General features: G+C 44.4%; 1 long non-coding RNA gene across 1 annotated transcript in view; it reads right to left on the reverse strand.

Annotated features, from left to right (window-relative positions):
• The window catches only part of LOC148107111 (uncharacterized), a 70,220-nt gene extending 58,348 nt beyond the window's left edge, over window positions 1–11,872 (reverse strand). Inside the window, exons 1-3 of the long non-coding RNA XR_006780570.2 lie at window positions 11,503–11,872; window positions 4,157–4,296; window positions 3,014–3,111 (exon numbers count right to left, since the gene is read on the reverse strand). This is a non-coding gene — a long non-coding RNA (uncharacterized LOC148107111). The remainder of the gene's footprint in view (window positions 1–3,013; window positions 3,112–4,156; window positions 4,297–11,502) is intronic.
• Between the last annotated feature and the right edge of the window lie 4,763 nt (window positions 11,873–16,635).

Here is a 16,635-nt window from a genome sequence, read left to right on the forward strand (position 1 = left end):
GAGGAGAAAGGGAGTAGATAGAGCTACCCCTGCCTCCTGGGCTCCCAGACACCAAGGCTCTCCGCTTCCCCCATGGGGTCCTGCCTTAGCCAGCTGTCCTCCAAGGGCAAGCTAGCTGGAAGTAAGAGTTACGGAACGCATGGAAGGACTAGACACCCAGGAGCTGCCACAGGGTCCTTGATAGAATACTGAGATTTTCTTTGGTAATCTCAAGGACCGTCTCTTTACATAGAGAAGATTACAGAGAGCTACTTTGATTTTTAAAATTTAATCCTCAAACTGTTAAAGTTACAAACTTAAAAATCTAGGTCTTCCTCAGACTTTTAAGTTCAATTTAGAGATACTATTAATCTTTATGAATATAGCAAATGTTAATCACATTTAAGAGGTTTTTAATTAATGTTTGATTCCATTTACAAATTTAGTTTATGAAACTCAAACATTTTAAACCATGTTTATATTTTAATATTTAATATATAATACATATTTAATATTTTAAATATATTTACAATGTTATAATATATTGCATATTAATATGTAACATATTTTAATCTTTTATACATACATCAATTGTCTAAAAATCTCTTAAAGTCTAATAAAATAAACTTTAAAGTATGATAAATCTCTTTAAGAGATAAGTCTCTTAAATATTCCAATACTGATAGTAATTTTAGAATGTTTTTTAATTTAAAATCACAAAATTAAATCAATTTCTTAATTACATTTTTTAAATGGTCAAAAAATGACCATTACTCTCATGGGCCAAATTTCCTTAAATATTGCAAATACTTAAAATACTAAGTGTACACAAATTAACAAAACTATTAAGAGTTTGATAATTCTCTTAAACATTTCTACATTTACTTGTAAATCGTAAGATTAAAAATGCTAACCCAAGGTCCAGTATTTACATTAGAGTTCACTCTCGGTGTTGCACATTCTGTGGGATAGTACAAATGTATAATGACAGTTTAATGTAAACTATGGACTTGGTGCCAATATGATGTGTCGGTGCTGGTTCGTCAGTTATAACAAACGCACCATTCTGCTGGGGGGATGTTGATAATGATGGAGGCTATTTATGTGTGTGGACAGGGCATATGTGAGCAATCTCTGTACATACCCCTCAATTTTGCTGCTCTAAGACCGAACATAAAACTGTTCTAACAATTTAAGTCTTCATTTAAAAAAAAAAAATTGCTTACCCTCTAAGAAACAATGTCACCTTAAAAAGCCTGGGCTCCCCTCCCAGGCAATTTGGGGGGTGCTGTCTCAGCTGGAATAGGTTTACTAACAACGAGGCCACTGGTGGTGACCCCACAGATTGTGGCCTCATGTCAAAGCCTGTTTCTGAGTTGCCTTGTCTCCCAACCTACCTCCCTAAAATTCAGGTAACTCCTTTCTTACCCGATTCTCTTCTCTCCTAGCTTGCCATGTGTTTAGCTTCAACCAGCCTATTTGCTGGTCCATTCTATCTTGAACTTTTTTTTATTCAGATTTTTAGCACCACAGCTCTTACAGATATTTCAGTGCCCCCCACAGAATTCCTCACAGTTTTGTCCAACTCTGTTTTCACAGTTCCAAGTTCATGCCACTGACAGGTGGAAGAAGGTGGGGTAGGTAAAGCATATTTAAATTTCTGGATGGCTTTCACCCTCCTCTCTATAAGGACAGGAAACAAGCAGAGAATGTATCACTGTCCCTGCCTCTCTCTCCATAGTGGGGCCATCTCTGTCACTTCTCATCCGCCTGACCTCAGGCTTCTTCCGATAGAGTCCTGCGGGCCCACCGGGTCCGGGCACCCCAGGGTCAGCTCAGAAATGAGCTGATGAGGTTGGCATGAGATTTTGCTCCTTTCTCTCTCTCTCTCATACACACCTGCACCCACACACGCATAGGCTTGGTGCGCGTGCACACACGCCTCTATACAACTGACCCTCTGTGAGCCTGAGCACAGGCTCAAGTCACGTCTGTCAACTCCCACGTGGCTGGGGAATTCCAAATGGAAATCCCTAAGCAGGCCACACTAATTCTACCATATCCTTCAGCTGTTGGCAATGGCGCTGCCTATCCTATTTCCTTTTCTGTCTTTTGTCGCAGGAGCTCTTACTTGAATATCAAACAGGTTTTTGCACCAGGGCACACAAGTTGAATGACTAGTTTAGAACAGACCATTCTCAGGGTGAGGGGAATAACTCGGTAAAATTGATGTGGCAAGTCTTCCTCTTCCGACCAAGAGGGGACGGTGGTGCAGAAGTGTGGTACGAGGAAAGGGCAGCGGACATAAAGTCGGACAAGTTGGTCTCTAATCCAACTTCTGCTACAAACTGTGCATCTTGGGTCCAACCTGTATGAGCCCTGGTTCCTCCACCTGTGACATCACTGACACGGCAGCAGAAACAACTGACAAGGATGTTTCTGAGATTAAGTTTTAGAATATGTAAAACACTTGAATCTCATCTTAGGTTAGCTGCCAGGATTCTGACACGCTCCTGGTTTTCCTCCTGCCTCACTGGCTGGTCCACCTCAGTCTTTACTGGTTCCTCCTCATCTCCCCAACCTCTGAAGATTGGGTTCAAGCCTTGGACTTCTGCTTTCCATTTCTACTTACTCCTTCGGTGATCTTATCCAGTTGCATGATTTTTAATATCATCTGTAGCCTGAGGACGTGCGCATTCCTATCTCCATCCCAGAACCCTTTCCTGAACTCCAGACTCATATGTCCACCTGCCTTTTATCATCTCAGCTTGGGTGATAAACAGGCATCTCCAACTATACACTTCAACCCTGCTCTCCTGCGGTCTTTTCTTATTCAGTAAATGGCAATTCCATCCTTCTGGTTGATTGGATCCAAAATCATGTAGTCATCCATGACTCATTTTTTTCACACCTCCTATCCATTCCACCAGCAAATCCTGAAATGGAGTTCTAACTTCAAAAGATAGCCCGAAACACACAGTTTTTCACCACCTCAGCTGCTACCATCCTGATACAAACCAACATCATATCTTACCTGGATTCTTGCTGTAGTTTCCTAAGTAGTCTTCTTGGTTCTGGCCTTGACCCTTCCAGCCTCCTCAGTCTGTTTTCCACACAACAGACACAGTGATACTGTTAAAACACAAATATGATCATGTCGTTCTTCTTCACAAAACTGTCCAACTTCTACCCATCATATTCAGAGAAATCACTGTATCACTTACTAAAATATGGAGATCAGGGCACCTGGGTGGCTCATTTGGTTAAGCGCCTGACTCTTGGTTTCAGCTCAGGTGGTGATCTCAGGGTCATAGGATCGAGCCCTGTATAGGGCTCCATGCTCAGCAGGGAGTCTGCTTGGGATTCTCTCTCCCTCTCCCTCTGCTCCTCCCCACCCCCCCGCTTGTGTGCACGCACTCTCTCTCTCTCTCTTAAATAAATAAACAAATCTTTAAGTAAAATAAAATATATTTTTTATTTTCAAAGTGGTGTCTGCTTCATAGAGTTGTTGTGAGGATTAGGACTCAGGATACGTAAAGCACTTAGAACTGATACTCAATGAGTGTTTACCGCAGAGCGAACACTGCCCTACATACTTTATATAAAAACTCATTATGTATCAGCTCATTAATTCTCATAAGAATTCTGAGGTATGTACTATTATTATACCCATTGTACAGCTGAGGAAATCACATTACAGAGAGGTTAAATAGCTCTCCCAAGGTCACACAGCTAGTGAGGGGCAGAACTGGGCTTCTACTCCAGGCAGTGGGCCTCCAAAGCCTGTGCTTTCACCATCCTGCCTAGTCAGTAAGCCTTCTTCTTTACATACTCTTCATTATTTTTTTTTTAAGATTTTACTTTAAGTACTCTCTATACCCAACAGGGGGCTTGAACTCACAACCCCAAGATCACGAGCCACATGCTCCACTGACTGAGCTAGCCAGGCACCCCAGTGACATACTCTTTAGATGCTGAATAGTACCCCATCATATGGAGGGACCATTAATGTACTTAACCAAGTCTTCACTAAGTCCTCTGACTGTTCCAGAGCTTCTCACTTAAGCTAGTAAATTCATGTATTCAACAAATATCACTGAATGACAATATACCAGGCACCGGGTCACAGCAGTGAACAACCAAAAAATGGACATAAAACTGTCATCACGCAGCTTACATTTTTTAGAAGTACTTTTTATAATGGAGGTGTCACTAGAGGCTGACTTGCTTATTGAGTAATTGCTCTTCTCTGCTGAGGCGACCAGACTCAGCTTCATTCATTTGACGCATCTCTCGGGCAAGGCACTCGGCGAACTTCTGTGGGAGGAAGGAAAATGACTCAGACACGGACCGGGTTCTCAGGACGTTGTACATTAACACATGCCGAGTATCTCTAGGAAGCAGCTCTTGTAGAACTTGTTTCTGGGTCTATCCTGTGCCTTTTTTCATTTGCATACCTGTCATTAAACATCTAAGCTCCCCAAGGGGGAAGAACATTCATGTGGTTTCCTTTTTCTCTTCCCACAGAGCCTAGAAGAGTGCTTTGAAAACAATGGCTTCACAGATTTATGAAGTACCAAGTTCTAGAAAGCTTCCTCAAAAAACTGGCCACAAAATTGATTCCCCCATTGTTCTGCCCTTATTTAGGCCACAGGAATTTAGTCCATCAAGAGACAGAAGAAGAAAAGAATTAAGACTACAGCGACCTTTTATAATGATAAATATGTTAATTATTCTCTCCCAGACTACTTTTAACCCTTTAATCGTGGAGCTGGAGGAAACTTCACAATGATCTGGATGCTCACTTCAAAATACAAAAGATTAATCATCTCTCTCTCTCTCACACACACACACACACACACACACACACAACGCATGCACACATGCACACACACCCTGCTTAAAACCCTTCAATGATTTCCCACCATTTTTGAGGAAGAAATTGGCAAATCTACAGCAAGACCTCCAGTACCCAAGGCCCCAAGTGGCCTGGCTGTGCCTGCCTCTCCAGCCTGACCTCACAGGGTACCGTAAGTGCTCTTGCTTTCTGCATGCCAGCCACAGGGCCTGGCTGTGGTTCTCCAAAACAAGCCTGCGCCATTGTGCCTCAGGGCTTTTGCACGCGCAGTTCTCTCTTCCTAAAAAAGCATTTTTTCTCCAACCTTCAGATTCAACTCAATCATTACTTCCTTGGGCAAGCTTTCACTAGCTCAGGGTCCCAGACTCCACCTGGCAACATACCTTCTCAAAGATCCATACCTTTAGTCTCCTATTCATCTATTCTTCAACCTAGTTGTAATTTTATTTGTATATGTGAAAATATGTCATGAATGTCTCTCTCTCTCTTACTAAATTCCACGCTTCATGAGTGCAAGGACCATTTCTGGTTTTGCTCATCCGTGTACATCCAGAGCAGAGCACAGTACTAGAAACCTTAAAAGGGGATCATTCACTCAACAAATGTATAATGAGCATGTTCCGTGTGCCCAGTCTTGTTCTATGTGCTGGGAATAGAACAGTGAACAAACCCAAATCCCTGTCTTTCTGGAATTTATATTCTGGTTTTGGAGAAGAGACAGTAAGCAAATAAACAAGATGATTTCAAGGGCATAAGTGTTGTCAGGATAAGGGGGTAGGACGGGACCACTGGGGCTGGGGTGGGATATTATTTCAGACAATGATCAGGAAAGGTTTCTATCAAGAGATAGAATATGAGCAGAGTCTTGAGTGTTTTGAAGGGGCACTGGATTTTCAGTGCAAAAATTGGAATAGTCCCAGACAATCCAGAACAATCGACTGATTAGCACAGAATACTGCTGAGAGCCTGGCTGCCTACCCTCAGCCACTTACCCAAGAATATGTTTCTCTCACACCTGCTAAATGTCTTTTCCAGAAACATTCACTTTTTGAGAAACTGTAAGAGCTTAGAACTTAATAAATACTTTGTAATGATGAGGAGCCTTCCCAGGAATCCACCCCCACTCAGCTTAGGAATGATCTTGGCTTTGAGATTCACAGACACACCAGGCCCCCTCCTGCAATCCTCCAGCTCTTGGAGGCCCATATTTGGACTTCCATTTGGGTGAAATCCACCCACCAGGAAAAGCTCATTTCCTCCCTCTCTCTGGCTCACGCTCCCAGCCTGGAACCTTCCCCTACAATATCCCTTGGCAGACGCCTTCTTCACTCCCTCCTGGCTGGCTGGGCTTCAGTGAGGTCCACCCAATAGTCAACTACCTCTCATAAACTGTGGAGTGGCAGAGCCCTGCCCAGGGGTGTTCCCACTCCTTTGGGCCCCAATAATTTGTGGCTGCCCCCTTGGCACAGGTGCTAATTCCTTCACCATTCTAATTGCTCTAAACTACCTCTTAAATGGATTCCAAAAACGGTTCTGGCTAACCTTATTTTTTGTTTCATGTTCAATCAAATTCCTAAGCCACTGTTAAGAACTTCTCTTTTTCTGTGACCCTCTTTCCCACCCTCCCTCTCCCTGCCCTTCTCCCCTTTCCTCCCCACTGCCTCCAACTGAGCTGAGTGTTTTAGTGCTCCAGAGCCAAACTTACAAGGCTCTGGTCCCAACTCTCCTCTCACCAACTGTAAGGGCAACATTACCACCTACCTCATTGGGATGTAAGGAGGATAAAAGAGTTAATTTACATTAAGCACATAGAACAGTGGTACACAGTAGGCCTTCACATGGATGTACTGAACAAATGAAATGTTGGCTCTTATTACTACTGTCCCAGAGATTAAGGGCCCTTTGTGCCCTGCTGGACAGTAAGTGGCTGCAGTCCATGGTTTTATTTGAAGAGACAAAATATCCTTCTGTCCAAATGCCTCCCTCTCAACTTTAGAACCCCTACAACTAACATCTGTATTTAACAAAACACATGGGCTGGAGAGGAAACATTATAACAATTATTCTATTCTTTTTCTAGAAGAGTTTACCAGATTAAATGGAAGAAGAAGAAGGACTATAACTGGATGGGAAGAAGAGAGTATGTGGCTGGTGTGGAGAGAAGGTCCAGGGGAGCACCAAAAGGAGGGGGCACCATGAGGGCCCCGGGTCTTGAGAGGGTGAGAAAAGCCGAAGCAGAGGGCATGCAGAAATGCAAAGGGTAGAGAGAGGAGAGGTACAAAGACAAAATTCGTCTAGGTTGATGGAACCAAGTTCTTTTTAAACCAACACACCTTTCCTCCCCAGCTCTGCCCCAATCAAGACTGGGCTGCTTACTGCAGGCATCCTGGTCAGGAGAAGAGAGCCTGTACTTCCGAGCCAGTCTAAGCTTGGAGAAAATGCCGATTCTACCATTTACAGATTGACAAAGTTAACCAAACCTTTCTAAACCTTCTCTGTAAAAACAACAATTAAAACAAAAAAACCCTTCAACAGTAAAGTTGCGAGGATTAAATATAGGAAAGCCTGTGAGATGCCAGGTTCGTGCTAGCTCCTGGGAGGCACTCAAATCACTCAGCTTCCTCTAACTATTCCCCCAGCACCGGCCTTGAGCACACTTGGTCAGCTGTCTCAGAACAAACTCAATCCATGACCTCTTGCAGTTTCATGTCTGGTCTTTGCAAGTGATTTATTACATTTAATTCAATTCAACAAAAATTTTGTAGAATGTCAAGCACTAAACTGAGTGCTAGAGATATAAAAGGATCAAGTCTCACTTGCTCCCTCCCCACCAAAACGTGTAGCCTGTAGGGGAGACTGGTGAGTATGTTGTTCGCACAGTAACGAGCACACCAATAAGAGAAATACAAGGGCTGTCGGAACACATACAGCTCTCATATCGTATAATAAATGCATACATAAAACCCATGTCATTTATGTTGTGTCAAGACTCCGCAATCACAGACATCTGCAATAGAAATCTGCATAGACATCACAGTGGAGCTAACTTTTATGCTGGAAGTAGTTCCAAAGTCGGCACATAGCTGAAAACTACACAAGCAATCACGTTTTAAAAAAAAAACCATATTATTAATAAAATACAGTACACATGGTTTTTACATGCAATCATGCATAGTTACATATATGTAAGCTTATAATAATCTACAATAATAAAGATTATTTAATAAGGAATAAATATGTATTACAAAGAAGAAACCAAAAATTGAATTAGATTGCAAAATCAATGTTCTTCATGTAAAAATTTTTGGTAAAAATGCTTGTTTATTTATTTATTTTTTAATATCTTTATTTTGGGGAGCACCTGGGTGGCTCAGTCGGTTAAGCATCTGCTTTCGGCTCAGGTCATGTCCCAGCGATCCTGGGATCAAGGTCTTGTGTCAGGCTCCCTGCTCAGTGGAGAGTCTGCTTCTCTCTCCCCCTGCTCTTGTGCGCTCTCTCTCTCTCTCTCCCTCCCTCTCAAATAAATAAATAAAATCTTTAAAAATAAATAAATAAAAGGTTTTTATTTTTAAGTAATCTCTACACCCAACATGGGTCTTGAACTTACAACCCCAAGCTCAAGAGTCACAGGCTCTACCAACTGAGCCAGCTAGGTGCCCCAAAAATGCATGTTTATTTCTGGTAAATGAAGTCCTAAAGGGCCAGGATACAGCTCAACACAAAGCACATTCACACTCTTCAACTTTTCTGGAAAAATATACATAAAGGCAATAGACTCAGGAAACCATCCTTTGATTCTCATAGGATCCAGTTGATTTTACAGAGTACAGAAAGAAAACTAGCCTCCGAAACTTATTAGCCTTATATCCTTGGACAAATGATAGGATCATAAAATCTCTAGGTTTTAAGAGAACTTAAAGATCACTAGTCCAACCTCTCATTTAGAAGTTTCAGTTCCTCCCTAAGGGATCAAACAGCCTCTACTTAGATCATTCCAGTGGCTAGAAACCACCCATTCCACCTAAGAACACCTCCAGCAATAAGTAATTTAAACATACAATTACTTCAAAAATTTAATACATCAAAATAATGTGTTGCATCAGGATCTTCCTGGTGCTGCTTCGCTTTAAAAATATTATGAAGAAATCACTCTGCAATATCCTTAGTATATAAAAGAGTCATATAAACTGATAAATCACTAAGATCTCAATAGATAAAAATACAAATAGAGAATCACAACACTTGTATTAAAAGGTTCAGTCTAGAGGCGACTGGGTGGCTCAGTCCATTAAGCATCCGACTCTTGGTTTCAGCTCAGGTCACGATCTCAGGGTCCTGGAACCAAGCCCTATGCTGAGCTCCACGCCCAGTGCGGAGTCGGCTTGAGACTTTCTCTCCTTCTCCCTCTGCCCTCCCTCCACCCCACCCCACCCCACCTGTCTCTCCCTCCCTCTCTCTCCCTTTCTCTAAAATAAATATATAAACCTTTTTAAAAAAATAAAAGTTTCAGTCTAGCTCATTTAATGGGCAAAATATTTTTTCACAACTTAATCCACTAAATAACAGAGGTTATGAAAATTATAATACTCAATATTAGCAAAGGAACAATGAAACACACTTAGAAACTGGTAGAAAAATTGTAGATTGCTACAAATTTCATGTATTTCAATTCGACAATACTCATTTGTCAGAGAATAAAGACCAAGAGCACCTGAGGTATTTTTTTTTCCTAAATCACACCTGAGTCTACTAATTTACCAGCCAAGGGAGCACACACCACTGGAGACATTTGCAGAGCAGTACCCTAAAGGGGGAAAAGTCAAGATTTGGTTTTGTTTTGTTTTGTTTTGTTTTCAGTGCTAGGAAGGAGGAATGCCTGATGGTTATTCTAATCACGCACAGAAAACTAGCACTCTGGAGAGGTAGTGGGTTTAAGCAAGTCCCATTACTCATTGGTCAGAAGAGTCTTCAGTCAGTTCCTGAGGTGGGGGCGATGGGGGTTGTCCCTTAAGGTTCAAGGTCCTTTATTAGCTTCACCTGGTTAGAACCAGTTGGGATGAAACATAATTTTTGGTTTTAAACGAAGATTCATCTGTGTAGCTGTTCCTTCAACACTGCACATTAACCAACTCCATGCTGGGCACTGGCAATACAGTGGTCAAGAAGACAGAGCTAGTCCCTGCGCTCATGGAAATTGCCACTTGGCAATGTGATCTCATCATGAAAATGTTTATGTTATTTGACCTAAAATTCCACTTCAGGAAATCCACGCTAAGGAGATAATAAATAAAATGGTCAAATATTTATACACGAAGATATTCACCGGCGTATTGCTTAGTCAAAAAATGGAAACAACCTAAACTTCCAACAGTGTTGAAAAAATATAATATATTCACGAAAGTGACTATAAAGTTTTAGTGACATGGGAGAATGTGTATGATATAACATTAAGAAAGGTAAATAATAAAAAAAAATAACATAGACTGGAGTCTCAGTTATATTAAAAAGAATTTTTAAAGTACCTAGGAAGAAATATACCTGAAATGCTAACATTATTGGTATCTATATGTTGGATTATAAAGTGTTTTTCCTGTTTATATTTTAGTTTACTTGTTTTTACAAAATCATGTATTAATTTTAAAATCTGGAAAGAGTTTGACAAACCCTCTAGCCCCTCCAAAAAAAAAAAATCAAAACAAAAACTAGGCAAACTGAAGAGTGCTCTACAAGTGGCTTAGCTCTGTGTTTGCAGTTAAGATCCTGTAACCTTGTGCTGTGTCTAAAGGCAGAATTTCCATGAGAATTAACTCATTTTTGTTCCTATGGACTCTATAGAAACTGTGTTCTCCGTGGTTTACCCAAGATGAGCAAACAAGAGACACAGATCGTTCTGAAGTGGACAACGTCTCTCACTTCCCACCCTGACATTGTAGGACCAAGGAAAAGAAACCCCGCCTCTCCTTTCCACGGGCCACGGGCCACGGTAGTTAAGGAAACTCCAAGTACATTCTCATCTTGAACCTCATGGCAACCCCAAGTGAGAAGAAGCTGAGTGATGTCAGTCACACTGCCCAGGGTCACGGGCAATGGCCCAAGCCTCAGGATTCAGACGCAGGCCTCGTGTTCCAGGTGCGGCCCTTGTCCCCACCCCAGCGCGACCCTCATCCGTGGCAGGCATCCAAGGACACCCTTGGTGTATTTGAGGAGGACTGGCCAGTTACTCAGGGAACACTGCTCTTACTGTAAGCTCAGCTGCATCCCTATAAAGCCTACAAAAGGTAACAGCTGTGTAGACAGTGGGCCGATTTCACACATATTAATATAAACTCTCCCTCCCCCAGCACCCTCGCCCCACGCACCCCCGGGACTCTTTTTTTCCTCTTTAACTTGTCTTCCCAGTGAACACAGGAGAATGGAAGATGTTGGTAAAACAGGCTATGCCGACACTCAAATTTATTTACCCAAGAGCTGAGTACCTCTACATATAAGTTACAGCAGATTGTTTTCGTGCCAACGGATAAAATACCTGAACATAAGCTTTGATTTCCTCGGCTGTCAAATGGATTGAACAGCGCCTGCCCTTCCTATCCTTTCCGTGTCACAGGGTGGTTTAGGGAGCCACTGAAACAAAGAGGGTGCGAGACTACAGATGGCTCTTCACTTACGTAAGATGCTGTGAAGTGCAAGGCCGGGGGCCGGGCCTCGGGCCTCAGTGGACTCCCCCAGGAGCCAGGAGAGGCTAAGGCCGGCGCCCACGCGGACCTGACGTGATTCTGGCCGCCCCTGCCTAGCAGAATTCCCGGGTGCCGGCGCTGCGGATCAAAGATCACAGCCCCGCAGCACCATAAAGCCGTAAAGATCAAAATCGGCACCCGCGGCCAGCCCGGGAGTGAAGTCCTCCGCGGGCGCGCGCGCAGCTGTGCGCGAACCTCTCCACAAGCGCGCGCGGGCGGGGGCGGCGGCGGCTGCGGCTGCGGCGCGGGCTTGGCCCCCACGCCCGGCCCGGCCCGGCTCGCCGCTCACGTAGCGAGAGCGTGAGTCAGCGCGCTCGGCCGCACCCCTGAGCCCAGGCAGAGTTCCCTGGAACCGCGCCGGCCGCCGCACGTCCCGCCGCCAGGCTCTGCAGGCCGAGTGGCTGTCCGCGTGGGCGGCGGAGGCGGCGCGAGGGGCCGGGCGGTAGCAGTCGGGAAAGCCACGCGGCTGTGGGGCTCGCCTTCCCTCCGCGGAGCTCCCCCCACCCCCACCCCACCCCGCCGGCGCTGGCCGGCCCGGAAGGAGGGGCGGCAGGGGCAAGGGAAGGACAGAGCCTTGGACGGTGGTCCTGAGCCAGTGGGAACTCGACCTTCGTGTCCCTGTGTGCTTTCCTTTGAGCCGCACACTCGCCTGCTCACGTTTGGCGCGACTCAGCAGTTCCCCCGCCGAGGCTGTGGGGCCCAGCTGCGGGGGGGTGGGGGGGGCGTCGTGCCCGGGGCAGACGGGAGGTGGGGGGATGGGGTGAATAAATTCGGGGGGGGGGAGTCCCTTATCAACCTAATCTCCACAGGCAGCGGGGGCTTAGTGGAGGCGGCCTGCATTTCCTCAAATCTGCACCTGTTTAGTTACAACCACCAACTTTATAAGAGGAAATTGCCTACGTGCCTGACGGCTGAAGGGCAGAATTAGAAGTACTCTTGACTAAACGTGTGAACACAGCAGTGCCTCCTGTTCAGCCCTAGACCTACGGGGTTGCAAGACTGGGCCTCCTAAGGGCAGAAAAAATTCAAGTCTTCCTTTGCCCTTTGGTGAAATATTCTTTCCCAAATTAGGGCACGCTATCAAGCTTTCCTTTTTGTGTATTTGTGATGTGCCTTTGTCACTCTTTGAAAGCCTGAGCTCGGGGTCGCCATGTTATAGGGGGGTGGGGGGGGCGGGGGAAGAACGCTTAGGAAGGGAAAGCCTTAGATGGGGAAGAGGAAATGTGAATTAGGAAAGGGGCACTGAACAAAGAGTAAAGTGATTCATGGAATAGTAGTGAGCCCCTAATGGAGGTGAGGCATGCCTGGCCACTGGAATTCACAATGAGTGGCTCCGCAGGGTCCCTACTCCCAAGGATTTACAGTTGAGAGAGGACACCACCAAGTAAAGTGAAACACAAGGGAGAATTAGTGCAATGGTTGAACACCCGGACTCAGGAGCCAGGCCGTCCAAGTTCCCAAGCCAGCTCTGCAGCTTCCGGGGCCAACTGATTGCCCTCAGCCCCATTCATTTTCCTTGTTTGAAAAATGAGAATGGGAAACAATACTTTTTAGAACTTTTCGAAGAACTAAATACATTAATACAAGCAAAGCACTTGAACAATGCCCTGCGTTCACGAGGCACTCAATAAATATTGTTTTAAAAAAATGAATGAAGGAGACACAGGCAGGGCCCAGTACAGCAAAGCAGATTATGTACTGCTTAACTCCAGAAGGCACATACACCGAGATGTCAATGGAACTTTCCAGAACTGTGCAATGTGGTAGTCCTGAGTACGTGTTTTAATATTGTTCATAATAGTAAGAAATTGAAAACTAAAATGCATTTTAAATAAAATGTACATTCATACCATGGAGTGATACTAGAGCCATTAAAAGGAATAAATTACATCTATGTGTATCAAAATGGATAAACCCCAAAAATACATTGACTGAAAATCAGTTAAGTTGCAAAATGATGCACACGGCACGATGCCATTTATCTAAAGTATGCACACACAAAAATCTTTTTTTTTTTTATGCTGGAAGAATACACACCAAACTTAAAGGTATCTCTGGATGGAAGAAGAGGAATTAGGATTTGACATGGTGGTCATTAGGGATTTAGCTTATTCTATATTATACTAATTGTTTCAAAGAATGAGGTACATCTATATCATGAAGTTTTGTGGGTTTTTTTTTAAGGTAGAGATATACAAAATAAAATCAGAAGCAAATATATCAACACTGTCTAATTCTGGGTTGCAAGAATATGAGTGATCATTCTTTTTCATTTGTACTTTTCTGTATATTCAAATTAAAAATAATTACAACCTGCAGTACAAGTGCTATCAGAGTTACGAAAGGGGTGGGCCTGGAGAGCCTGTCTTGGGTGAAGCGAGGCTTGCATGCTCAGAACCTCTGGTACAAAAGAGGAAAGATCTGGCTTTCTAAGACCCCTCTGTTCTGACTGCACCCTGGGGCAGGAATGGGTGCCTCTGGCATGCCAGGGCTGGCCGGTGGACTGGGCCAGGGCTTCCCTGAGCATGGTGTTGCGGGTACCTACCCTTTGTAGATTCCTCCTTCAATCCTTGGGCTCCCTAAAATATGGCATTCTAGTGCCTGCCAGGGAGACAGCTGATGATGGTAGAACCCCTGAGGGAGGGCGCCATGCTCCACATACATGCCACCTACAGTACTGAAAATGCAGTGAGCTATTGAATGTTACACAGCAGGTGAATAGTAAAGGTGGATATGCAAAGCATTTCCAACTCCCATCTGTGAACGACTGCTCTTCTCCTCAGTCTCTGCTGAGGACACTTCTATGGGTATTGCCCTCTCTGGAAGCAGCTCAGTGTAGTGGTCAAGATTCCAGGCTTTGCAGACACTCAAGTCTTGACTATGATTTGGTGCAAGTTACTCAACTGCTCTGAGCCTCAGTTTTCTCTTTTGTGAAATGGGGATAACAACAGTGCTGGGGGTACAGACTGGGAGCCCTCAGTCAGTTGTGGCTAGGTGTAGATCAGAAGAGGAGTCTTTTGATAACAGAGACTATTTTAAAGAGATGATTTCTTATCCTATGGCTGTCCTTTACCCTAGTAAAGGGTTAAATGGCTGTAGAAAAAGGATGAAAGCCTTTTGCCTCAGTCACGTGGGACTGAACTTGATATTGACATTCTAAGAGAGTTTTAGGCCTAGGAACAGTTGTTTCAAGAAAGCCCATTACCCCCCCCCTTAAAGAACCCATTGTTTTTGTTTCTTAATAGCCAGAATTATCCACTCAAAGCCCCCATCTCCAAACAGGATGTTCTCACATTTAAAAAATCACTTGGACACCAGTGCCTTCTGAAGGAAGCAGACGGAACTTGTGATTAAATGAAACACACGAAGAATTCCTTCTTTCTCCCATGGTTGCTTTCTCTCCCTGGCACCCGTGAACAAAAGCGTCTAAGGGATTTTTTATTCTGTCGTGCTGAAACTCCGTGATTTGAACCTGAGTCCCAGCTGCTCCTTTAGAACAGGTTACAAAATGTTGTTCAGTCCAACCAGACCCGGGGAGGGGTAAACACGTACCTCGAGATGGTGGGACGTGCAGAATGTCAGGGGAGCAGAACCAAGCAGAGTTAAGCATGTGCTGTGACTAATAAAGGAGACCTGGGGTGTGGCTGTCATGAGAGAAGTCACCTCCCCACAGGGCCCCAGTACCTAAGAACGTTGGGGGAAACAACGTTCACCCAGCCAGGGTGAATGTGGCTTTAGTTATCACATTCATGCTTTCCCAAGCTGCCCTCCTGTGCATGTTCAGGAAGGGGGTGCTGCTGCAGGAAGTCTAAACGATCTCTTTTGGGTAAGCCCCGTATCTAGGAAGCGAGCAGCCCAGCCCACAGCAAGAGAGAAAAGCCTCCGCCCTTGGCCTTGGCCAGAGCAGAGATGCCCAGGCATTTCCCCAGGCATCTCAGCCCAGCACCCCTCCCTGTCTTGTTACCAGGGATGGGCTGGGTATGTAGGAAGGCTCCTGGCACAGGGCATCATCATTGCCATGAGTAACCTTTCCTCTACGTTTCAGGATAGCACTGGCCCCTTCACCAAATGCAGTCTGTATTATCTCTCAGAGTACTGGTGGTGGGGATAGCATTTTTTTGTTTTTGTTAGTTTGCTTGTTTTGTGTTTTGTTTTTCGGTTTTTTGCTGGCATAGAAGTAACACACGTCGGTTGCAAAAAAGAAGCCTAAATGAAATAGAAATATATGAAGAAGGGAATATCAAACCCTCCCGTACTAGGTGGAAGAGTGTTCCCCTGCTCGAATTCACGTCTCTCTAGAGACATGTGAAAGTGACCTGTGAAGGGAAATAGGGTCATTGCAGATGTAATTAAGAAGTCATACTAGGGGCGCCTGAGTGGCTCAGTTGGTTAAACGTCGGATTCTTGGTTTCAGCTCAGGTCATGATCTCAGAGTCATGGGATCGAGCCCTCCATCAGGCTCCATGCTCAGCACGGAATCTGTTTGGGATTCAGTCTCTCCCTCTCCCTCTGTGCCTCCCCAACCCCCCCCCAAAATATAAATAAGTAAATCTTTAAAAAAAAATAAGTCAAACTGGACTAGGGTGAGCCTTAAACATAACAGACTGGTGTTCTTGTAAGAATAGGGGATTTGGACACGACACACAGGGAGAAGGCCATGTGATGACAGACAGAGACGGAAGGGCTGCATGCAAACTAAGGAACACCAAGGATTGTTGGCCCCCAGCAGAAGCTAGGAAGAGACCAGGAAAGATCAAGAGCCGTTAAAGAGAACACAGTCCTGCTGATCTTGATTTTGGACTTCTGGCCTCCAGAACCATGAGACAATAAATTTCTGTTGTTCTAAGCCACCCAGTTTGTGGTACTCTGTTATGGCTGCCCTTGGAAACTGACACAACCCCAAAACGTACCACACCCAGAGATAAACAATATTAATATCTTAATGTATATCCTTTGATTCTTTCCATAGTCAAATGCATCCTATGAAATAGATGGCCAGTCTTTGGGAAAATTTCAGCGATGCCTCTCCTCATTGACTTCAGGCATCCACTGCTTTTTCAAATA

The sequence above is a fragment of the Ursus americanus genome, chromosome 35, assembly GCF_024610735.1.
Source record: "Ursus americanus isolate L20-20 chromosome 35, mUrsAme1.1.p, whole genome shotgun sequence".
Classification (NCBI taxonomy): domain Eukaryota; kingdom Metazoa; phylum Chordata; class Mammalia; order Carnivora; family Ursidae; genus Ursus; species Ursus americanus.